The 24,948-nt window shown below is 44.7% G+C and overlaps 1 protein-coding gene and 1 pseudogene across 1 annotated transcript in view; both read left to right on the top strand.

Annotated features, from left to right (window-relative positions):
• The window catches only part of LOC124613817 (beta-1,3-galactosyltransferase 4), a 718,801-nt gene that overhangs the window by 231,603 nt on the left and 462,250 nt on the right, over nt 1-24,948 (top strand). The gene's annotated exons all lie outside the window — the stretch shown is intronic.
• On the top strand, nt 10,373-10,490 carry LOC124614152 (annotated as a pseudogene).

Raw genomic sequence — 24,948 nt, 5'->3', positions numbered from 1 at the left:
GGATATAAAATGTAGACTGGCGATGGAAAGCAAAGCATTTCTGAAGAAGAGAAAGCTGTTAACATCGAGTATAGATTTAAGTGTCAGGAAGTCTTTTCTGAAAATATTGGTATGGAGTGTAGCCATGTATGGAAGTGAAACATGGACCATAAACAGTTTATACAAGAAGAGAATAGAAGCTTTTGACATGTGATGCTAGAGAAGAATGCTGACGTTTAGATGGGTCGAGCACATAACTAAATCTGAATAAAAGTGGGGAGAAGAGGAATTTGGGGCACAATTTGACTAGAAGAAGTGATCGGTTGATAGGACACGTTCTGAGGCATCAAGGGATCACCAGTTTAGTATTGGAGGGAAGCGTGGAGGATAAAAATCGTAGAGGGAGACTAAGACTCGAATACATAAGCAGATTCAGAAGGATGTGGGTTGCAGTACTTACTCGGAGGTCAAGAGGTTTGCACGGGATAGAGTAGCATGGAGAGCTGCATCAAACCAGTCTTTGAGCTGGAAAAAAAAAAAAAAGATTCAAATGGCTCTAAGCACTATGGGACTAAACAGCTGAGGTCATCAGTCCCCTAGACTTATAACTAACTACATAAACCAACCTAACATAAGGACAACACACACATCCATGCCCGAGGCAGGATTCGAACCTGCGATCGTAGCAGCAGCGAGGTTCTGGACTGAAGTGTCTAGAACCGCTCGGCCACAGCGGCCGGCCTTTGAAACGAAAAACCACAAAAACGACAACAACTACCGCTGTTTGCCAAGATCATAAACAGTTATTTTAAAAACAGTATTAAATTATTATTATTACAGATTTTTTTGCTTCGTTTTATTTTCAATTCCGACAGTTGTACTACTCATAGGTGTCCGATTTCAGTACGAAAATATTTTCGTTTTTGTGACACTAAGATATATCAAAACTTCACCGACTTAACCGTGTAGGAACTGTGATGCTCTATACTTAGCCATTGACATGATTTTTAAATACCTCCTGGTTGCTGTAAAATCAGATTTAGTATATTATATCAGCGTGTATGATAGTTTTACGTAGTAGATAGTATGTCTCGATTCGAACATTATGAATTACCTCGAAGGTAACGGTCATTAACACCGATTCAGAAAATATATTTCATGTGAAACACAACTTCCTCTAGTCTCACGGAGTAATGAGTGCTACCGATAAGGGATATCAAACAAATTCCATATTTCTAGATTTTCAGAAGGCTTTTGACAGCGTTCCTCAGAAGACATTTCTAATCATTTGCGTGCCACTGGATATCGCTTGAGTTGTGCTACTGGATACGTAATGTCCTGCCAGAAAGGCCACAATAGGTAGTAATCGAAGGAAAATTAAAGCTTAAAACAGAAATGATTCCAGCGTTCCCCAAGGATGTACTGTAGGCCTCTATATTTTCCTAATATATATAAACGAATTAGGAGACAATCGGAGCAGTCTCCTTAAATTGTTTGCAGATGCTGCTGCCATTTATCGTGTGGTAAAGTCATCAGAAATCAAAACCAATTGCAAAATGACTCAGTCAAGATATCTGTGTGGTGTAAAACGTGACCATACTCTCTGAATGAGGAAAAGTGTATGATCATCCACATGAATACAAAAAAGAATTCCGTTAAATTTCGGTTACACGATAAATCACACTAATTTTGAGGCTGTAAGTTCATGTAAATACCTAAGAATTACAGTTACGAGCAACTTAACGTTGAAACGATCACATCGATAATATTGTGGGAAAGGCAAACCAAAGACTGCGTTTTATTGTCATCTTCTATGAGATGCAACAGGTCTACTAATTGCCATACTATTCTACAAATGTTCGTGCCGCTATGCGGTTTGGGAATTTTACCAGATAAGATTGACGGAGGACATTGAAAGAGTTCAAGCAAGGGCAACTCACTTTGTATTATCGCGAAACAGGGCAGAGAGTGTCACGGATTTGAAGAGCAAGTTGAGTGGCAATCATTAAAGCAAATGCCTTTTCCGTTGCGGCGACATCTTTGTGACGAAATTTCAATCACCTACTCTGTTCTGAGTGTAAAAATATTACACTGTCGCCGTCTTAACATAGGGAGAGATGATCATCTAGTAAGAGAAATCAGAGCTCGTACAGAAAGACGTAGGTGTTCATTTTTCCCACACGCTGTTCGGAGGGGAACGGTAGACAAACCATCTGAATGTGGTTCAAAGAACCGTCTGCCAGGCACTTAGCTGTGAACTGCTTAGTAGTCAATAAATGTAGGTGATTGCTGCGTACGCAGTATCTCGAAACAGTCTTCTAGATGTAGAGCAACACTACATTTTTTTCACTGGCGTGCAGTTTCACTTCGTTTTTCTCTTGAATAACTCATAAACAACTTTTTGTGACATTCTTTTTCTTCTCAGTTGGGAGTATGTCCATTGGGAAATGAGTACATGTGAAACGTCCCCTTTTTGAAAAATTATACACGAGACTGTGCTTAACCTGACACACAATATTTTTAGCGCAACGCAATCTGACTTTCAGAAATCCCTACAAAAGAATGGCCCTGACTAACATTAACCTATGCATTTCACAAATCGCTTACCTGACAAAAATCTTGGTTACTCGAACTACTGCAATACAGCGAGCGCCACTACTGCCAGCTAAATAAAAGATTCAAACTACGGAAGGCACTAACTACTGATAGGCATAGTTAGCAAATGAAAGATTTTAATAGAGAACAAACAATGTATTTACCTTAACAGTCATAATATATATAGCAGTTCATGACAAATTACAAAACTCCGCCATCTCTCTCCCCACATCCACCACTGCTGGCGGCTCACCTCCAACTGCGCAACGCTACGCGCTGTTAACATCCATCTGCCGCTGCCCAACACTACAATGGCAGACAACAATGCAAACTAGACACAGACTGCACACAGCACAGCCAGTGATTTTTATACAAAGGTGGCGTTACCAATAAAAAAACCTAAACCGCCTACTTACATTGCCCCCATGCTCCCGACAAAAAATTTTACAAATTGTTTTGGGCAGTGGCCAATAATGATTTGATAAAATTTTTCATAATTACAATAACAAAGATATCAAATGCACACACTTATTGATACATTGTTGGTCAAAAGCTAAGATTTTCTCACAGTCCATAAAGACAGTCCTGATCATTCTTCACAGTAAAACTGCCGTTTCTTTTCTCAATGTCTGAGCAGTAAAAGACAATGCACACGGAAGTAGTGGATTTCCATGCAGTCTTGAAGAAGTAGTGTTGTCCTTCCAACGGAAAGACAGTGCTGACTCTTGACATGCAGACAGGTAATGGGGCACAACAGAGCAAACCCACAGCTGAGTCAGTCGAAGTTTTGAAGAATACTGGTAGGTAGGTCATCACAGAGCAGACCCACTGTAGTCCTGGTAGAGAGTATGGTATTGGTGGGCCACCATAGGTGCAGACCCACTGCAGTCCTTGTAGAAATAATGGTATTGGTGGGTCATCAACGATGCAGACCCACTGTAGTCCTTGTAGAGATAATGGTATTGGTGGATCATCAAAGATGCAGACCCACTAGGCTGTTTAGGTTTTTTTTATTGGTAACGCCACCTTTGTATAAAAATCACTGGCTGTGCTGTGTGCAGTCTGTGTCTAATTTGCATTGTTGTCTGCCATTGTAGTGTTGGGCAGCGGCAGATGGATGTTAACAGCGCGTAGCGTTGCGCAGTTGGAGGTGAGCCGCCAGCAGTGGTGGATGTGGGGAGAGAGATGGCGGAGTTTTGTGATTTGTCATGAACTGCTATATATATTATGACTATTAGGGTAAATACATTGTTTGTTCTCTATTAAAATCTTTCATTTGCTAACTATGCCTATCAGTAGTTAGTGCCTTCCGTAGTTTGAATCTTTTATTTAGCTGGCAGTAGTGGCGCTCGCTGTATTGCAGTAGTTCGAGTAACCAAGATTTTTGTCAGGTAAGCGATTTGTGAAATGCATAGGTTAATGTTAGTCAGGGCCATTCTTTTGTAGGGATTTCTGAAAGTCAGATTGCGTTGCGCTAAAAATATTGTGTGTCAGGTTAAGCACAGTCTCGTGTATAATTTTTCAAGAAGGGGACGTTTCACATGGTTTTGTCTGAAGGTTCGAGTCCTCCCTCGGGCATAGGTGTGTGTGTGTTTGTCTTTAGGATAATTTAGGTTAAGTAGTGTGTCAGCTTAGGGACTGATGACCTTAGCAGATAAGATTTCACCCATAAGATTTCACACACATTTGATTTTTTTTTCTGAAGTTTCATAATAGTGCTAGTCGTTGGCGGTCTACTGCAGACCGAATTGTCAGGGAACTGTGCACACTCTAGCGGTTGCTGTAAACCCACCTCTTCATCACCACGAACAACTCTCTTCGCCATGTCGGTTGTTTACTAAGGTCAGCCACCACGCGATGCACATGGCCTGTACTTCATTCTAGAATACTGTACTTTCAGGAGCCATCTATTAGCCTGAAAGTGAACTTCATGCATTCGTACTGTCAAGCCTGCATTTGGGAACTGAGCTCGCCTTACGATTTACGAGCCATAGCGATTTCATGCGACTACCGCTCTTTATTTTATGTTACAGGGTTACCAGGCCAGCAAAACAACTGAAATAAGGCATAAAGAGCGTGAAAGAGCAAGGAAATATGGTACCAGAGTTTCAACATTCCTAGAACTCCTCCGACAAGAAAACCACCACCCTACCACAAATCTACTCGAACATTATGAATCATCTTCAAGAAAATGACTTACTGATACATAACCAACACAGATTCAGAAAATATCGTTCTTGTGCAACACAGCTAGCTCTTTATTCCCATGAAGTGATGAGTGCTGTCGATAAGGGATCTAAGATCGATTCCATGTTCCTAGATTTCCAGAAGGCTTTTGATACCGTTCCTCACAAGCGACTATTAATCAAATTGCGTGCATATGGAGTATCGTCTCAGTTGTGTGACTGGATTCGTGATTTCCTCTCGGAGAGGTCACAGTTCGTAGCGATAGACGGTACATCATCGAGTAGAACAGAAGTGATATCTGGCGTTCCGCAAAGCAGTGTCATAGGCCCTCTGCTGTTCCTGATTTACATAAATGACCTAGGTGATAATCTGAGCAGCCCCATTAGATTGTTTGCAGATGACGCTGTAATTTACCGTCTAGTAAAATCATCAGACGATCAATTCCAGTTACAAAATGATCTAGAGAGAATTTCTGTATAGTGCGAAAAGGGGCAATTGGCACTAATCAAAGAAAAGTGCGAGGTCATCAACATGGGCACTAAAAGAAATCCGATAAATTTTGGTTTTGTGATAAATCGCACAAATCTAAGGACTGTCAAGCTATTAGAATTACGAGCAACGTGAATTGGAAAGACCACATAGATAATATTGTGGGGAAGGCGAAACAGAGACTGCACTTAGAAGAGACGACAAACCCAATAAAGAGCCAACCTACATTACACTTGTCCGTCCTCTGCTGGAATACTGCTGCGCGGTGTGGGATCCTTACCAGGTAGGATTGACGGAGGACATCGAAAAAAGTGCAAAGAAGGACAGCTCGTTTCGTGTTATCGCTCAATAGGGGTGAGATTGTCACTGATATGATACGCGAGTTGAGGTGGCAGTCACTGAAACAAAGGCGGTCTTCTTTGCGGCGAGATCTATTTACGAAATTCAATCACCAACTTTCTCTTCCGAATACGAAAATATTTTATTAACATCCACCTACTTAGTGAGAAATGCTCATCATAATAAAATAAGAGAAATCAGAGCTCGATCGGAAAGATTTAGATGTTCCTTTTTCCCACGCGCCATTCGAGAGTGGAATGGTAGAAAAGTAGTATGAAAATGGTTCGATGAACCCTCTGCCAGGCTCTTAAATGTGAATTGCAGAGTACTTTGTAGATGTAGATGTAGATTGAAATATACATTAAAATAACCAGATTCAGTAACAAAGAAACGTCTCCTAACACTAAAAGAAAACTAACAAATTCGAAAGGCAATCACAGAAAAGAAACACGAAACAAATCACCAAATAAACATGAACACACAACGTTATTAAAAAACTGGTGAAACACTTAGTGGCTGAATAACAACCCCTCTAACCACCACATAAACAATGTCACATAAACGATTGCAGCGTACCCAGTCATGATCACCCACCACAGTACCATAATAAAGTTACTTTAACACAAAAATAATTTGCGCACGCTGGAGTTTGGGCATATCACGTTCCCCCTTACATGCATGCTCTCCAAAAAAATGAGGGAAAATGATCTACGAGGGTTGCCCAGAAAGTAACGCACAACACTTTTTTTCTTCAACAATTCGTTACTGAACACAATGAGAATTACACACACGAAAGAGTGGTGTTTTATCTACACACCCTATTTTTCCACGTAATCTCCATCCCGTTCTATGGCCTTCCTTCAGCGCGAAACAAGGCCGTGTATGCCCTGTCGGTACCAAGCCTTGTCCTGGTGGCGGGGCCAGTGCTTCACTGTGCGAATCACCTCCTCATCGTCCTCAAAATGTCTTCCATGAATGACATCCTTTAATGGCCCAAACAGCCGGCCGCGGTGCTGGAGCGGTTCAGTCTGGAACCGCGCTGCTGCTACGGTCGCAGGCTCGAATCCTGTCTCGGACATGGATGTGTGTGATGTCCTTATGTTAGTTAGGTTTAAGTAGTTCTAAGTTCTAGGGGACTAATGACCTCAGCAGTTAAGTCCCATGGTTCTCAGAGCCATTTGAACCATCTGAATGGCCCGAAGAAGTGAAAGTCCGACGGGGCTAGGTCAGGGCTGTCAGGTGTGACAGCCGTGGATGGTCTCCCCTACCGCTGCAAATCGTGGAACTCCCCCGAACCGCCTTCTGATGATCTCACCCTTCGTGCCCAGTGACTAATTGTACTTCTGTCGACTGGAGATGCTCCATAGACTTTGCACTTGTGTTTGTGAATGTTCCCCACAGTTTCTTTCTCTGCAGTGGGAAATTCAATGACTGTACGTTGCTTGTAACGAACATCACCTACAGACCTGCAACTACGCTATCTGTCGGAAGTGACGGAAACTTGGTGCGCTCTCTCAGGAGACTTCAAATAATACATACGTAACGTTTCGCATTCGTAGCATTGTTTGCGGCTGAGGAAAAAAAATGCGTTCCATTACTTTCTGGGCAACCCTAGTACATGCTTACGCAAGTTAGGATTTCACCCCGCCCTCTATTCCCAATGACGCTTCCACAACCATAAAAAAAAAGACGATCGCACCTCGCTAAGGCAAAACGAAGTACACGAGGTGTGAGTGGGTGCGTGTTTTGTCCTAGTGCCAGAGACCTTCACGAGGCGCTAGCACGCTACTGGTGCGTGTGTTGTCAGTGAACAGCTGACACTCGTGAAGGCCAGTGTTATCACAGACGCGTCGCAGTCACAGGCCCTGACTGCAGAACACGCAACGCTGAGGCCGGCCGTTGCGGACCGCCGAGAGACATCCGCTGGGACCAGAGCATGGCGTACGCCTGGCCACAGGATATCCGCCTGCCGCTGTTATAACGCGGTCTCCCAAAACTATGCTGGTCTGCCGGCAACCACCATCGACCATCTGCCGCAGAAACGCTACGCTACATGCACGTGAATAGAGGGCGGCGACGGGCTGAGAAGCGCTGGTTATTCTGAGTTCAAACCTCATCGCGGCTACGCCATTATCGTTGCTCATTAACAGCAAGGTCGTAGCATTGCTCACTGTCGAACTGTGATGACCTGTTCGCCTTCGTTTGCCACAGCACTAGAGCAGCTGAGGTACCACTGCGTCGTTCAAAGTCCGAAATAGCTTCGCACCTCGCTGGCCTACAATTAACTGTCGACAAATTGCAGATGAAATTTCTCACTCAAGAAATACGGCGGTCTACACTGCTAGAGCATGTGTGTGTCCTTTTTTTTTTTTGTATATACGGGGGTGACTCCAAAAGAAATGCACACTATTCTTGTAAAAAAAATAGTTTTCATTCTGCATGTGTGACAGTTCTACAGTGTGTAGATACATCCTTCCTGCTTGTTTTCAAACTTAGTTCAACCTGTTCCCGTGAGTGGCGCCGTCACAGCATGTCTTCAACATGGTTGCTACACTTGACTTTCGTCAGAAGCAACGTGCTGTCCTAGAATTCGTGTGCTGTGAAAACGAGACTGTGGGAAACATCCACAAGAGGTTAAAAAATGTGTATGGAGATGCTGCTGTCGATCGCAGTACAGTTAGTCGGTGGGCAAGCAGGTTACGTGATGAAAGCAGGCACGGCAATATTGAGGATTGTCCTCGCAGCGGCAGGCCTCGTGCTGCACACACTCCGGACAATGTGCAGAGAGTTAACGAATTGGTGACTGCTGACAGACGCGTCACAGTGAACGAATTGTCACGCTACGTTTGGATAGGGAAAGGAAGCGTTTGCAGAATACTGAAAGTGTTGGCGATAAAAAAGGTTTGTGCCAGGTGGGTTCCCAGGATGTTGACAGTGGCTCACAAAGAAACAAGAAAAACGGTATGCAGCGAACTTGTGGAACAGTACGAGAATGGTGGAGACGAATTTCTTAGAAGAATTGTGACAGGTGATGAAACATGGCTCCATCATTTTGCACCAGAGACGAAGAGGCAATCAATGGAGTGGCATCACGCAAATTCACCTAAGGAAAAAAAAAAAAAAATTCAAAACCACACCTACTGCTGGAAAAGTTATGGCTACGGCATTTTTCGATTCCGAAGGACTCTTGCTTGTGCAGACATCATGCCAAGTGGAACCACTATAAATTCTGATGCATATGTGACGACACTGAAGAAACTTCAAGCTCGACTGAGTCGTGTTCGACTACATCGGCAAAAGCAGGATGTTTTGCTGTTGCACGACAATGCACGGCCACACGTCAGTCAAAAAACCATGGAAGCGATCATAAAACTCGGATGGACAACACTGAAACACCCGCCTTACAGTCCTGACCTGGCTCCATGTGACTATCATCTCTTTGGGAAACTGAAAGACTCTCTTGGTGGAACAAGGTTTGAAGATGATGACTCCCTTGTGCACGCTGCAAAACAGTGGCTCCAACAGGTTGGTCCAGAATGTTACCGTGTGTGTGTACAGGCGCTGGTTCCAAGATGGCGTAAGGCAGTTTAGAGGGATGGAAATCATGTGGAGAAATGAAAATATTGTTCCTAAAGGATGTATCTACACACTGTAAAACTTCCAAATATGTAGAATAAAAGATGGATTTAAAAAACAAATAGTGTGCATTTGTTTTGGAGTGACCCTCGTAGAATGGCTCTGCACCCTGAGGTGGACAAATCATAGCTGCTCCAGAGTAGTGAATAGCGAGTTCGTTTAGAATGGAATCGCAGTTAATTCAGTTTATTACTTTAAAGTAAAATGACAAACACTGACAATATCAAGCAATTACTATGACACATCTGGATAAACGTCCAGGGTCTCATTCTAATAACTGTGTCTCAGTATAAAACGGTGATACTTGCAAAGTGGTACCTGGATTGCTGAAATGCTAACGTAGCAGTGTCAACGCATTTTCCATCAGGTGCACCAAGGCGGAGGGGAGGAGATGGTTTTCTTTTTTTTTCCATCTCCAAAAAACCTAAACGAACAAATTTCTTTAAATCTGTTGAACATTCATTCGCCAGACATACGATCTGTAGACGAATAAGAACACCGTTATTTCAATATACACCGGAAAACATTCGCGTAGTAATCTTCTACAAACATAATTGGAATGAGTATATAAATGAAAACATAATAATGATAACCGAATTTCGAACGAAGTGTGCAAAAGTGTGAAACTGCGACGCTAGCCACTGTCACCGCTTTAGGTGGGCTGTTTACTCTGCTAAAAGGCGCGTACATTACCTCGAAAACTTTGACCGTCCTCTTCTCAGAAACGCTCGAATACTTAAGGATAAGAGGAGAAACGTGTTCGCATATTCTGACTGCTCTTCCACTGAGTTTCTGGGAAATCTGGTTATATCACTTGCCTTGTTCTCCTCATGAGTGCACTCTGATATAGTTCTCCCACAAATGGAAAATCCGTGGTAGTACCAGGGTCGAACCCGGGTCCTCCATATGGCACTCAGCCACACTGAGCACTCAGCTACGGACGCAGACAGCGATACACAAAAAAGGAGCGGAAAATGGCCGTGGTATCATGGAAGAAACCATTCAAACATTCGCTTGAGACATTTCGAACAAATGTCAGAAAACGTGGATTCGACAAGAGCTCAGCTCCTGTAGCTCCGTAGAGAAAATGATGGTACTGTAAATAGGATTGCTGTCGATATATCGAACTGGTTTTCTTCTAGGGTCTGCCAACGGCCTTGCCGCAGCCGTAACACCGGTTCCCATCAGATCACCGAAGTTAAGCGCTGTCGGGCTGGGCTAGCACTTGGATGGGTGACCATCCGGTCTGCCGAGCGCTGTTGGCAAGCGGGGTGCACTCAGCCCTTGTGAGGCAAACTGAGGTGCTACTTGATTGAGAAGTAGCGGCTCCGGTCTCGGAAACTCACATATTGCCGGGAGAGCAGTGTGCTGATCACATGCCCATCCATATCCACACCCAGTGACGCCTATGGGCTGAGGATGACACGGCGGCCGGTCGGACCCGTTGGGCATTCATGGCCCGTTCGGGGGGAGTTTTTTTAGTTTTTCTTTTAGGCGCAGTTTTAAGCCATCAACGAACAACAAATCTTTATCTGTCACAAAGTTCTGATAGGTTTATGTAGACTTCAAAATGGCGTCTGTAACGGAGGTGTGTTCCACTTAGAGAGCTGTCACTGACTTTATTTTGGCGGAAAACCAGGGCATCGCAAATATTCATAGGCACTTTCAAAATGTGTATAGAGACATGGTAGTGAACAAAACCACAATGAGTCGTTGGGCGAGACGTCTGCCATCATCGCAACAAAGTCGCGTGAAATGTCGGATATCCCGGGTGACGGCCGGCCTCACACAGCTGTGACCCATGCGATGTCGGAACGTGCGGACACCCTCATTCGAGGTGATCAACGGATAACAAGCAAACACCTCGCTGCACAACTAGCGTCTTTGTTGGTAGTGCTGACACACTTGTCCACCAGTTGGGGTACTCAAAGGCGTGTGCCCCCTGGGTCCCTAGCAGTTAACAGAAGACCAAACAAGCCAACGAAGTAACATCTGTGTGGAGTTACTTGGGCGTTACGAGGCGGCTCAATATGGCGAACATCGTCACAGGCGATGAAACGTTCATCGCTTCGAGCTGGAAACAAAACATGTGGATGTTTTTCCTCGGAAGGTTCAAAGCCGCACCCTCAGCTGGTAAAGACATAGCGACGGTGTTCTGGGACTCTGATGGAGTTATTTTTTTGTATGTCCTCCCTCATGGTGCAACGATTAATGAAGTGTACTGTGCTACCTTCAGGAAACTGAAGAAACGACTTCAGCGTGTTTGTCGCCACAACAATGGAAACGAACTTACCCCTTTTCATGACAACGCAAGACCTCAACCAAGTCTGCGCACCCGAGAGGAGTTCACAAAACTTCACTGGACTGTTCCTCCTCATCCACCATACAGCCCCCATCTCGCACCATGTGACTTCCATCTGTTTGGCACAATAAAGGATGCACGCTGCGGGAAATCAACCGTGGATGATGGTGAGGGTACTGGTGCTGCAAGACGTTGGCTCCGACGTCTACCAGTAGAGTGGTACCGTGCGGGCACACAGGCCACCCCAGTGAGGTGGCGTAAGGGCGTCGCCCTGAACGGAGATTGAGTTGAAAAATACAGATTAATAGCCAAAAGAGTGAAGAATCATGTGGTGTATTGGAATCCAGAATAAAAGAAACTTGGTTTCAGAAAAACAAATGTGCTACATTGCTTATTGAACGTCTCTCGCGCACGGTGCTAACTCCTATGTGTTCCGTTCCTAACGACACGTGTAAATTAACGATGCGAGGTGGCGGCAGTGGTCAGCACGCTGGATTCGTATTTCGGAGGACGACGGTTCAAATCCCCGTCCGGCCATTCAGATTTAGGTTTTCCGTGATTTTCCTAAATCGCCAAAGGCAAATGCCGGGATGGTGACTTTGTAATGTACACGGTCGATTTCCTTCCCAATCCATTCTAATCCGAGCTTCTCCTCCCCCTCTAATGACCTATCTGTCGACTGGACCTTGAACACAAGGATTAGATGTTAATGTTAACCTTATTTATTGCCTTCCTTCCATTCTTCCTTCTACATCTACATCTACGTCCATACTCCGCAAACCACCTGACGGTGTGTAGCGGAGGCTACTTTGAGTACCTCTATTGGTTCGCCCTTCTATTCCAGTCTCATATTGTTCGTGGAAAGAAAGGTTGTCGGTATGCCTCTGTGTGGGCTCTAATCTCTCTGATTTTATCCTCATGGTCTCTTCGCGAGATATACTTAGGAGGGAACAATATACTGCCTGACTCCTCGGTGAAGGTATGTTCTCGAAACTTCAACAAAAGCCCGTATCGAGCTATTGAGCGTCTCTCCTGCAGAGTCTTCCGCTGAAGTTTATGTCATCTCCGTAAGACTTTCGCGATTACTAAATGATTCTGTAACGAATCGCGCTGCTCTCCGTTGGATCTTCTCTCTCTCTTCTATCAACCCTATCTGGCACGGATCCCACACTGGTGAGCAATATTCAAGCAGTGGGCGAACAAGTGTACTGTAGCCTACTTCCTTTGTTTTCGGACTCCATTTCCTTAGGGTCCTTCCAATGAATCTCAGTCTCGCATCTGCTTTACCGACGATTAAATTTATGTGGTCACTCCATTTTAAATCACTCCTAATGCCTATTCCCAGATAATTTATCGAATTAATTGCTTCCAGTTGCTGACCTGCTATATTGTAGCTAAATGATACTTTCTTTCTATGTATTCGCAGCTCATTAGCCGGCCGGTGTGGCCGAGCGGCTCTAGGCGCTTCAGTCTGGAACCGCGAGACCGCTACGGTCGCAGGTTCGAATCCTGCCTCGGGCATGGATGTTTTTTTTTCTTTTGAGGAAGGAGATCAGACAGCGAGGTCATCGGTCTCATCGGATTAGGGAAGGATGGGGAAGGAAGTCGGCCGTGCCCTTTCAGAGGAACCATCCCGGCATTTGCCTGGAGTGATTTAGGGAAATCACGGAAAATCTAAATCAGGATGGCCGGACGCGGGATTGAACCGTCGTCCTCCCGAATGCGAGTCCAGTGTCTAACCACAGCGCCACCTCGCTCGGTCAGGCATAGATGTAAGTGATGTCCTTAGGTTATTTAGGTTTAAGTAGCTCTAAGTGTAGGGGACTCATGACCTCAGATGTTACGTCCCATAGTGCTCATAGCCATTTTTTTTCGCAGCTTATTACACTTGTTTACATTGAGATTCAATTGCCATTCCCTGCACGATGCGTCAATTCGTTGCAGACCCTCCTGAATTTCAGTACAATTTTCCATTGTTTCAACCTCTCAATATACTACAGCATCATCCGCAAAAAGCCTCAGTGAACTTCCGATGTTATCCACAAGGTCATTTATGTATATTGTGAATAGCAACGGTCCTACGACACTCCCCTGCGGCACACCTGAAATCATTCTTACTTTGCAAGACTTGTCTCCATTGAGAATGACATGCTACGTTCTATAATCTAGAAACTCTTCAATCCATTCACACATTTGGTCTGATAGTCCATATGTTATTACTTTGTTCGTTAAACGACTGTGGGGAACTGTATCGAAAGCCTTGCGGAAGTCAAGAAGCACGGCATCTACCTGGGAACCCGTGTCTATGGATCCTCTGAGTCTCGTGGACGAAAAGCGCGAGCTGGGTTTCACACGATCGTCTTTTTCGAAACCCACGCTGATTCCTACAGAGTAGATTTCTAGTCTCCAGAAAAGTCATTATACTCGAACATTATACGTGTTCCAAAATTCTACAACTGATAGACGTTAGAGATATAGGTTGTTACCTCCCAACAGATAAAAAATATAACTATAACATTGACATTTAGCGTAACCTCCCAATAAATAAATTCCGTAACCTACCAATAATAAAAATGTACAATTATAGAATTCACAATGAGTGTAACTACCCAACAGTTCACTTCCGTAACCTTGGAGTAATAAAAATGTGACTAACCTCTCAATAAAATTGTGACACACGTGTAACCTTTCAATAATTGACTGTGAATTTAAACTGGTAAATTTTGGACGTCAGCAATGCTGCGTCATAGATCTGAAAGATCATTCTGAATAAATTGAAGATTCGTACTTCAATAAGGTCGTTGGATAACGCATGTATATCTGCTCCTATAAGAAATTTTCTGGCACAGCCCTGTGCATTGCTGGCCGATAGATTTGTCATGTATAAAGAGAAACAACTGATTTTTCTTTACAATAATCGGGATGACCATGGATTGGGGAAATTAGCAAGCTCTTTAAATTGAGATGAATGATTATCAAAATTTAATTTTTTATAAGAAAGATTATTATTAAGAGATTTTTTTAAAAACATTTACATGGAGCTTGACATAACAATAGTACATATGCGCGAGGCTGCTTTTACGTTATACTACAACGCTCAGGCTCTGCCATCGCTCCACACGACCGGCCCAGCCAACTCCATACACACGACTGCTAGCTACTACAAACTCCTACTGCTACACAGTTCCTACTGCATACAACACTACTCTCTGGTCTGACAAGGGAACCTCCCCATCGCACCCCCCTCAGATTTAGTTATAAGTTGGCACAGTGGATAGGCCTTGAAAAACTGAACACAGATCAATCGAGAAAACAGAAGTTCTGTGGAACTATGAAAAAAATAAGCAAAATATACAAACTGAGTAGTCCATGCGAATTTAGGCAACATCAGGAGCGCCGTGGTCCCGTGGTTAGCGTGAGCAACTGCGGAACGAGAGGTCCTTGGTACAAGTCTTCGTTCGAACGTAAAATTTTATTTTTTATTTTCAGACAATTATCAAAGTTCGGGCACTCACACATAATCAACTTAGATCTCAAAAATTCCAGGACCTGTCCAGATTTGCTTGGACTTAAGCAGGATTTGACGGTCTACACACGGAAAAATTTGAAAACGTTAAAAACATATGTTTTGACAGAGTACAGAGAAAAGTGTGCGACTGTGAAACTGTTGGATTCATTTGTTGCAGTTTATGTGACAAACTCCTGTGTTTTCATCACTTTTTTGGGAGTAATTCTCACATCCACAAGAAAACCTTAATCGGGGCAATGTAGAAGAATCTTTTTACCCATTCGCCAAGTGTACAAGTTAGGGGGGTCGACAACATATTCCTGTCAAGTGACGCACATGCCGTCACCAGTGTCGTATAGAATATATCAGATGTGTTTTCCCGTGGAGGAATCGGTTGACCTATGTCCTTGCGATCAAATGTTTTCGGTTCCCATTGGAGAGGCACGTCCTTTCGTCTACTAATCGCACGGTTTTGCGGTGCGGTCGCAAAACACAGACACTAAACTTATTACAGTGAACAGAGACGTCAGTGAAGGAATGGACAGATCATAACTTTGCGAAAATAAAGAAAAACTTTTCACTCGAGGGAAGGTTTGAACCAAGGACCTCTCGTTCTGCAGTTGCTCACGCTAGCCATGTGACCACGGCGCTCCTGAGCTCACATTTCCCTATATGTTGCTTATCTTAGACATGGACTACTCAGTTTGTATATTTTGCTTATTTTTTCATAGTTCCACACAGCTTCTGCCTGTTTTCTCGATTGATCTGTGTTCAGTTTTTCAAGGCCTGTCCACTGTGCCAACTTATAACTAAATCTGAGGGGGGTGCGATGGGGAGGTTCCCTTGTGAGATCCTCTTACAGCTTACATATCGAAGGCAGTGCGTGAGCAATCCATCGAAATTACATCAGCTCGAGTGCGCTAGCAACAAATTAGTTAATCATGGACCTCTTACAAGGTCTATAGTTCTGCACATCTGTTCGACGTCCCTTCTTGAAAATGGGGATGACCTGTGCCCTTTTCCAATCCTTTGGAACGCTACGCTCTTCTAGAGACCTACGGTACACCGCTGCAAGAAGGGGGGCAAGTTCCTTGGCGTACTCTTTGACATGTGACTTTCGTTTTAGCTGCACTGCTGTTTTCAAGACATCTCTCGGGAATCGTAGCGACTCATGTACGTAGAAAGTAGGAAGATTCGAAACGTATAGTTTCGACCTTGATCGTTACAGCTCCCACCATTGTCATGAAACACAGCGAATTCTTCCGGAGTCCTGATGTCAGCGTCGCGCCACTGGCTGGTTACGTCAGGGGCGGGGCACAATAATGCCGCGACTTGGGCCCTTTCCTGCGATGGCGGCCGCGCCATTTCCGATGACAACACTGGACGCGGGCGCAGATGGAGGGTCTGCACGCGCCATTGTGCCTGCGGCGGGCCTTTAATCTCTGGCTGCCTCACGCAGGGAGCAGGCAGGCACGTGCCGTCTTCCAGGCCCTCCTTGGCAGCCTTCCCTGTCGCTCCTTGTCTTCTGTATGCGGGCGAAACAGCGGCGGGTCTGCGGACTCGTTTGTTTGTGCCGCGGCCGGCCGAGAGCTGCGAAGTTGTCACTCGCCAAACTGCCGACTTACTTCACGCAATTTCTCGTAGTCTTTCGGCAGTTTCCGTGCCGTCTCCGTTTCTTTGTGTCTCGTGCCAGTGATTCCGCATCGTCGTCAGTGTTACATGCCTGACCAAGAAACTGAAGCACCCAGAGAACATGGTCCGATGTCAATGTATTTTCGTACAGGTACACAACGTCGGCGGGTATGTAAATGATTATACGGTATGGCAGTGCCCATGTAATTCCGATTTAAGATACAACGTTCCGACGGAACCTTGCATCGTAAATCGGAATATCACACGCATTTATCTGCCAACAGTGGGCACGTGACTTTCAAGTAAAATGTCTCATCTGTACTGGAATATACATAATTACTTTACGAGTACAGGTTGTAGACGTATGGTTGACGACATATGGAAGTTTGAGTTAAGCCGTGCGTCGTGCACGGACAGCCAAATGGTAAATGGAAATGAGCGTTTGGCGCCATTGCGCCATTGGCCGGGAGGCCCCTTGTGGGGCAGGTCCGGCCGCCTTGGGTCTTATTACATTAGACGCCAGATCGGGCGACCTGCGCGCCGGATGGGGATGAAATGATGATGACCCAGCCGGGAATCGAACCAGGGCCCGTAGGACGGCAATCCGTCACGCTGACCACTGTGCTATCGGGACGGACAGCCAAATAGTAAGGCGACCGCTCGCGATAGGTGGAAAATCTGGGTGCGAGTTCCATCCCGCCACAAATTTTCATTGCCGTCACTCCATTATACAGCTGAAGAATGTCCACATTCGCAACTGCGAATAAAGGGTCAAATGGCTCTGAGCACTATGGGACTTAACATCTGAGGTTATCAGTCCCCTAGAACTTAGAACTACTTAAACCTAACTAACTTAGGGACATCACACACATCCATGCGCGAGGCAGGATTCGAACCTGCGACCGTAGCAATTGCGCGGTTCCGGACTGAAGTGCCTAGAACTGCTCGGCCACCGCGGCCGGCAACTGCGAATAGATTTAAGGTAAATGATTATGGTTGCAGGTCTCCGCGACAGTTAGAGCGTCCGCCATAATGCTTTAGTCTTCTTCGTGTTTAGCTATGTTACCAGGCCTTTAGGGTATCTCAGAAGCGCGAACAGCGTCACGTGTTGCCTGCTTTGAAGGACACGGAGTTTCCGCATACTCGTCTCACAAGGACACATCGCCAACACTTATATTTTAAGGAGAACCGGCCTCCGTCGCCCAGCGGTTCTAGGCGCTTCAGTCTGGAACTGCGCGACCGCTGCGGTCGCAGGTTCGAATCCTGCCTCGGGAATGGATGTGTGTGATGTCCTTAGGTTAGTTAGGTTTTAGTAGTACTAAGTTGTAGGGCACTGATGACCTCAGATGTTAAGTCCCATAGCGCTCACACCCATTTTTTAAGGAGAAAAAAGCGCACATGCACGATACCACCCCCATCAACCGATCCCCCGCGAAAATTTAGGCCGCAGTTCTCATAATAGGCAGTTACGACCTTTTGGAAATAAAGCTTCCTCGCCGCAGTTCATTTGTCACTCGCTCGGCCCCACTGCAGCCACATATTGACCGAGTGCGAAGTACTGTACGGTGAAGGGAAATACCGGTTTCACATTGCTAACATGCTTCCTCAATGACATTGTCATTCTGTCAGGGACAGCGAACGACTTGGAACAGCAGTTGTTGTGGTCACGAGTTTCCGCGCACTGCTACATTGACTTACTGATATTTTCATACTGATGTCCAACAGTTGGCTGCATTAGCGCACAGTAGAAATGTTGAACATTCAGAAATGTGTACCTCAAGTTTCCACTGGGGAAAAAAATACTTCTATTGCAGCTGCGACAGGGTAAAGGTTAATTTACACAGCTATACCCAGAGGTTCTGAAAGAGTTAAAAAAGGAAAGTCGGCGAGGCGATCTGGGACACCACTGCCCATTGTGAGCCATCACATAACCGGAACTGTGGAAAACCGCAGATGTGGACGCTTCACCGGGAAGTCCGTGTAGCCGGAAGTCGCGACGTTCCTGCATGCGTCAGCAGAGCTGTACTGCACAAACACCGTAAATTATGAAAGCAACCCACCGGCCACGCACTCTGCAAATAGATGTACAGCACCTTTCCCGGCTTACCAGCCCAGTTTTTGCGTCTAGCGTTGTTGTGTTGGGGACTGCTCGTGATGCTCAGACAGTACCTAACACATTAAAATTTGCAGTTTGTGCAGACTGCCGTTTTATGAGAGACATAGAAAGTATTTTTGACTGGATACCGTGACGCGTGGGTGGTATTATCGAGCCGCGTGGCTGTTAATTTCATACAGAGTTTTGAGCAACCAGAATTGTCGAGTTGGGGAAATTGTTTCCTTGTATCACCAAAAAGGTTCACTAGTGCTTTCAGATGATTCCTTCGTGGTAATAATGAGCCAGGGCATGGAAGATTAAGGTGAAAGACTCTGTCGACAACAAGGTTATTGGGAGAACGAACACAAGCTAGGGTGGGACAAGGGTAGTGGCAGAAATCGGGAGCGTCCTTTTAGAAAGAAATTATCCTGGAATTAGGCTTAAGCCATTTTGGGAAACGCCCGAATACCGAAATTCCAACTGCCCCTTATGTAGGTCTGGCGTCTACTCCCACCAACACCTACTCAGTGTATGTACGACAGTGTCTACGTGGTGGGGATTGTCCGAGTAATACAGCAGATTCTTGATCATTGTACTAGTGAATCATCTCGAAGGCAAAATGAAGATTTCGGGTATGATTATAGAAGAGAGGAAAAGATTAACTCTCAGACACCAACCCTGACAAGTTAGGAAAATGGTTGAAATGGCTGTAAGCACCATGGGACGTAACATCTGAGGTCATCAGTCTCCTAGACTTAGAACTACTTAAACCTAACTAACCTAAGGACATCACACACATCCATGCCCGAGGCAGGATTCGAACCTGCGACCGTAGCAGCTGCGCTGTTCCGGACTGAAGCGCCTAGAACTGCTGGGCCACATCGGCTGGCACAAGTTAGGAATAGACAACTTGAGGTATAAGTTTTGTCAAGTTTGAAGTGTAAGTTCTCTCGATATTTTATATGCAGTCAGAGTAGTTAGTTAAGTGTCTTACAACGCAAAAGTTTTATGAATAGAGTTCTGGTAGAGCCTAGGATTTTTTCTGACAGGTAACGTACATGGATTTAATGTTAATCTGTAGGTCGATTTATATCTGGCTAGGCGAACAGATTCTAACTTCAGAGGAACGCAAGTGCGTACCATCTTCACTACTGACCACACCCAGTGAAACGCTCTGGTGTTGCTAGGAATCTGAGGATGATGGTGACCCGTGATTTAGTTCTCTGAAATCAGGCGTGAAATATCTATGTCTGCATATATACTCCGCAAGCGACCGTACGGTACATGGCGAAGGGTGCCTTGTGCCATTGCTAATCATTCAGGATGACGGCGCTACTATCACTGTGACATCTGAACGTTATGTGTTAAATCGCGAAACGCCAGGATCAGGGAAATGACATGGAAGGACTTCGACTAAAATCATTTATCATTTTGACAACAAACGTGTATTTATTAACTTTTTATACCTGGGATTCACATCATATTTACGCCAGTGACTGTATAACTTCCTTTATTTCACGATTGCAATTTCGACCTTAGGCCATTATCAAGTGAAGATGTTCTGGCTATTAGGCTACGTCAACCTAAAATGTGTCAGCTCATTTGAGGCTGACATCTTCACTTGATAATGGCCTAAGGCCGAAATTGCAATCGTGAAATAAAGAAAGTGTTACAGTCACTGGCGTAAATATGATGTCTTTTATAAACTTGTATTTATGTTTAGTAAGAACAGGTGACGTTTAAGAAAAACATGTAGGAAAATTACAAGTTAATTTGCCGTGTTCAATTTGCAGACTTGCAGGCGTTCAAAATGGTAAATAACACAGTCACTGAATTACAATAATAATGACCTTAAACAAGCTACAAGAAAATAAGACTGACAATGCTGGCCTTTAAAAAATGTAAATAAACCAACAAATAAAAATAATTAAAACTGAGTTCTAGATTAATTTGTTCAATCGAGCTCACATGCAGGGCAGTAGGGAGACCCTCAAAAGCCGGCCGTTGTGGCCGAGCGGTTCTAGGCGCTTCAGTCCGGAACCGCGCTCGTGCTACGGTCGCAGGTTCGAATCCTGCCGCGGGCATGGATGTGTGTGATGTCCTTAGGTTAGTTAGGTTTAAGTAGTTCTAAGTCTAGGGGACTGATGACCTCAGATGTTAAGTCCCATAGTGCTTAGAGTCATTTGAACCATTTTTAGACCCCCAAAAGATAAAAATTAACTGGTTAACAAGACAAAATAATTTGCGCTTACGGCTTACCGAAAAGTCTTACACCAAATAATTTACAGCAGAATTTAGAACAAGGTTACAATATGTTGTTGTGGTCTTCAGTCCTGAGACTGGTTTGATGCAGCTCTCCATGCTACTCTATCCTGTGCAAGCTTTTTCATCTCCCAGTACCTACTGCAACCTACATCCTTCTGAATCTGCTTAGTGTATTCATCTCTTGGTCTCCCTCTACGATTTTTACCCTCCACGCTGCCCTCCAATACTAAATTGGTGATCCCTTGATGCCTCAGAACATGTCCTACCAACCGATCCCTTCTTCTGGTCAAGTTGTGCCACAAACTTCTCTTCTCCCCAATCCCATTCAATACTTCCTCATTAGTTATGTGATCTACCCATCTAATCTTCAGCATTCTTCTGTAGCACCACATTTCGAAAGCTTCTATTCTCTTTTTGTCCAAACTATTTATCGTCCATGTTTCACTTCCATACATGGCTACACTCCATACGAATACTTTCAGAAATGACTTCCTGACACTTAAATCGATAGTGGATGTTAACAAATTTCTCTTCTTCAGAAACGCTTTCCTTGCCATTGCCAGCCTACATTTTATATCCTCTCTACTTCGACCATCATCAGTTATTTTGCTCCGAAAATAGCAAAACTCCTTTACTACTTTAAGTGCCTCATTTCCTAATCTAATTCCCTCAGCATCACCCGACTTAATTAGACTACATTCCATTATCCTTGTTTTGCTTTTGTTGATGTTCATCTTATATCCTCCTTTCAAGACACTGTCCATTCCATTCAACTGCTCTTCCAAGTCCTTTGCTGTCTCTGACAGAATTACAATGTCATCGGCGAACCTCAAAGTTTTTATTTCTTCTCCATGAATTTTAATACCTACTCCGAATTTTTCTTTTGTTTCCTTCACTGCTTGCTCAATATACAGATTGAACAACATCGGGGAGAGGCTACAACCCTGTCTTACTCCCTTCCCAACCACTGCTTCCCTTTCATGTCTCTCGACTCTTATAACTGCCATCTGTTTTCTGTACAAATTGTAAATAGCCTTTCGCTCCCTGTATTTTACCCCTGCCACCTTTAGAATTTGAAAGAGAGCATTCCAGTCAACATTGTCAAAAGCTTTCTCTAAGTCTATAAATGCTAGAAACGTAGGTTTGCCTTTCCTTAATCTTTCTTCTAAGATAAGTCGTAAGGTCAGTATTGCCTCACGTGTTCCAGTGTTTCTACGGAATCCAAACTGATCTTCCCCGAGGTTGGCTTCTACTAGTTTTTCCATTCGTCTGTAAAGAATTCGTGTTAGTATTTTGCAGCTGTGTCTTATTAAACTGATGTTCGGTAATTTTCACATCTGTCAACACCTGCTTTCTTTGGGATTGGAATTATTATATTCTTCTTGAAGTCTGAGGGTATTTCGCCTGTTTCATACATCTTGCCCACCAGATGGTAGAGTTTTGTCAGGACTGGCTCTCCCAAGGCCGTCAGTAGTTCCAATGGAATGTTGTCTACTCCGGGGGCCTTGTTTCGACTCAGGTCTTTCAGTGTTCTGTCAAACTCTTCACGCAGTATCATATCTCCCATGTTATCTTCATCTACATCCTCTTCCATTTCCATAATATTGTCCTCAAGTACATCGCCCTTGTATAGACCCTCTATATACTCCTTCCACCTTTCTGCTTTCCCTTCTTTGCTTAGAACTGGGTTTCCATCTGAGCTCTTGATATTCATACAAGTCGTTCTCTTATCTCCAAAGGTCTCTTTAATTTTCCTGTAGGCAGTATCTATCTTACCCCTAGTGAGGTAGGCCTCTACATCCTTACATTTGTCCTCTAGCCATCCCTGCTTAGCCATTTTGCACTTCCTGTCGATGTCATTTTTGAGACGTTTGTATTACTTTTTGCCTGCTTCATTTACTGCATTTTTATATTTTCTCCTTTCATCAATTAAATTCAATATTTCTTCTGTTATCCAAGGATTTCTACTAGCCCTCGTACAGTATGTACAATATGTACTGAACAGAAAAATAAAATTAAAGGGAAAATTCTCTGTGCGAAGCCCGTTAATCAGAGGCCTCGTCGCCGGCAGCAAAATTTCATTTACAGTGCAAGTCAGGTAACATAAGATACTAAACTTGAGCTCAGTCAGGACTTGCGGCTGCAAACAATAGCAAGCATCGCTAGGAAATGCTCGAGAGCCGTCCACATGGCCACACGGTACGCTCTCCCGGCAACTTGGTAGGTGCTGTTAACAAACACCGACCATCGTTTCACAGAATTACATTACAAGTGAAGGTCATTGTTTAATCAAGATTGCGCTTATGGAACATTTTCAATGTTACACGCTCTAGGAAATAAACTTCGATAAAATGTCAGGTGTAAAAGAGTACTCAAGGAGAGCTGTAAATTCTTCGAAGAAGGAACATAAATAACAACTCGGTAAGATCTTATGATTAACTGAAGGTCATAACTCAAAAAGGTTAAAGGGCCGGATATTAGTTATACCGGAGAGCACACAAACTTCTTAAACATAGTGAAAAGAAATATTAAAATTCAGAAATAGTTCGTTCTCTCGCGTAAAACAATTTAAAAACAGATACAAAATTTATAAAATTCGTAGGCCCATGATATACACTGAAGAGCCAAAGAAACTGATACACGTGCCTAATATCGTTTAGGGTCCCCGCTAGCACGCCGAAGCGCCGCAACGCCACGTTGCATGGACCCGACTAACGGCTCAACTAGTGAACTGACACCACGAGTCCTGCAGGGCTGTCCATTAATCCGCAGGACAACGGCGAGTTGGATATCTCTTCTGAACAGCACGTTGCAAGGAATACCAGATATGCTCAATCTCTGGGGAGTTCGGTGGCCAGCGGAAGTGTTTAAACTCAGAAGAGTGTTCCTGGAGCCATTCTGCATCAGTTCTGGACGTGTCGGGTGTCGGATTGTCCTGCTCGAATTGCCCAAGTCCGTCGGAATGCGCTACGGACATGAATGGATGCAGATGATCAGACAAGATGTTTGCGTACATGTCACCTGCCAGAGTCGTATCTAGACGTATCAGGGATCCCATATCACTCCAACTGCACACACCCCACACCATTACAGAGCCTCCACCAGCTTGAACAATTCCCTGCTGACATGCCGGCTCCATGGATTCATGAGGTTGTCTCCATACCATCCACTCGATACAATTTGAAACGATACACGTGCGACAAGGCAACATGTTTCCAGTAATCAACAGTCCAATGTCGGTGTTGACGGGCCCAGGCGAGTCGAAAGCTTTGTGTCGCGCAATCATCAAGGGTACACGAGTGGGCCTTTGGTTCCGAAAGCCCATATCGATGATGTTTCGTTGAATGTTCGCACGCTGACACTTGTTGATGGCCCAGCATTGAAATTTGCAGCAATTTGCGAAAGGGGTGCACTTCTGTTACGTTGAACGACTCTCTTCAGTCATCGTTGGTCCCGTTCTTGCAGTATCTTTTTCCGGCCACAGTGATGTCGGAGATTTGATGTTTTACCGTATTCCTTGATATTCACGGTACACTCGTGAAATGGTGGTGCGGGAAAATCCGCTAGCTCGGGGCAACGGCCTTGCCGCAGTGGATACACCGGTTCCCATGAGACCACCGAAGTTAAGCGCTGTTGGGCGTGGTCGGCGCTTGGATGGGTGACCATACAGCCGCCATGCGCTGTTGCCATTTTTCGGGGTGCACCCAGCCTCGTGATGCCAGTTGAGGACCTACTCGACCGAATAGTAGCGGCTTCGGTCAAGAATACCATCTTACGACCGGGAGAACGGTGTGCAGACCCCACGCCCCTCCGGTCCGCATCCTCCACTGAGGATGACACGGCGGTCGGTGGTCCCGGCAGGCCACTCGTGGCCTGAAGACGGAGTGCTTATTGCTACCTCGGAGATGCTGTGTCCCATCG

Source organism: Schistocerca americana, chromosome 4, assembly GCF_021461395.2.
Source record: "Schistocerca americana isolate TAMUIC-IGC-003095 chromosome 4, iqSchAmer2.1, whole genome shotgun sequence".
Taxonomy (NCBI): domain Eukaryota; kingdom Metazoa; phylum Arthropoda; class Insecta; order Orthoptera; family Acrididae; genus Schistocerca; species Schistocerca americana.
Note: the sequence above shows the minus strand (reverse complement) of the source record. Positions and strands in the feature narration are given on the sequence as shown.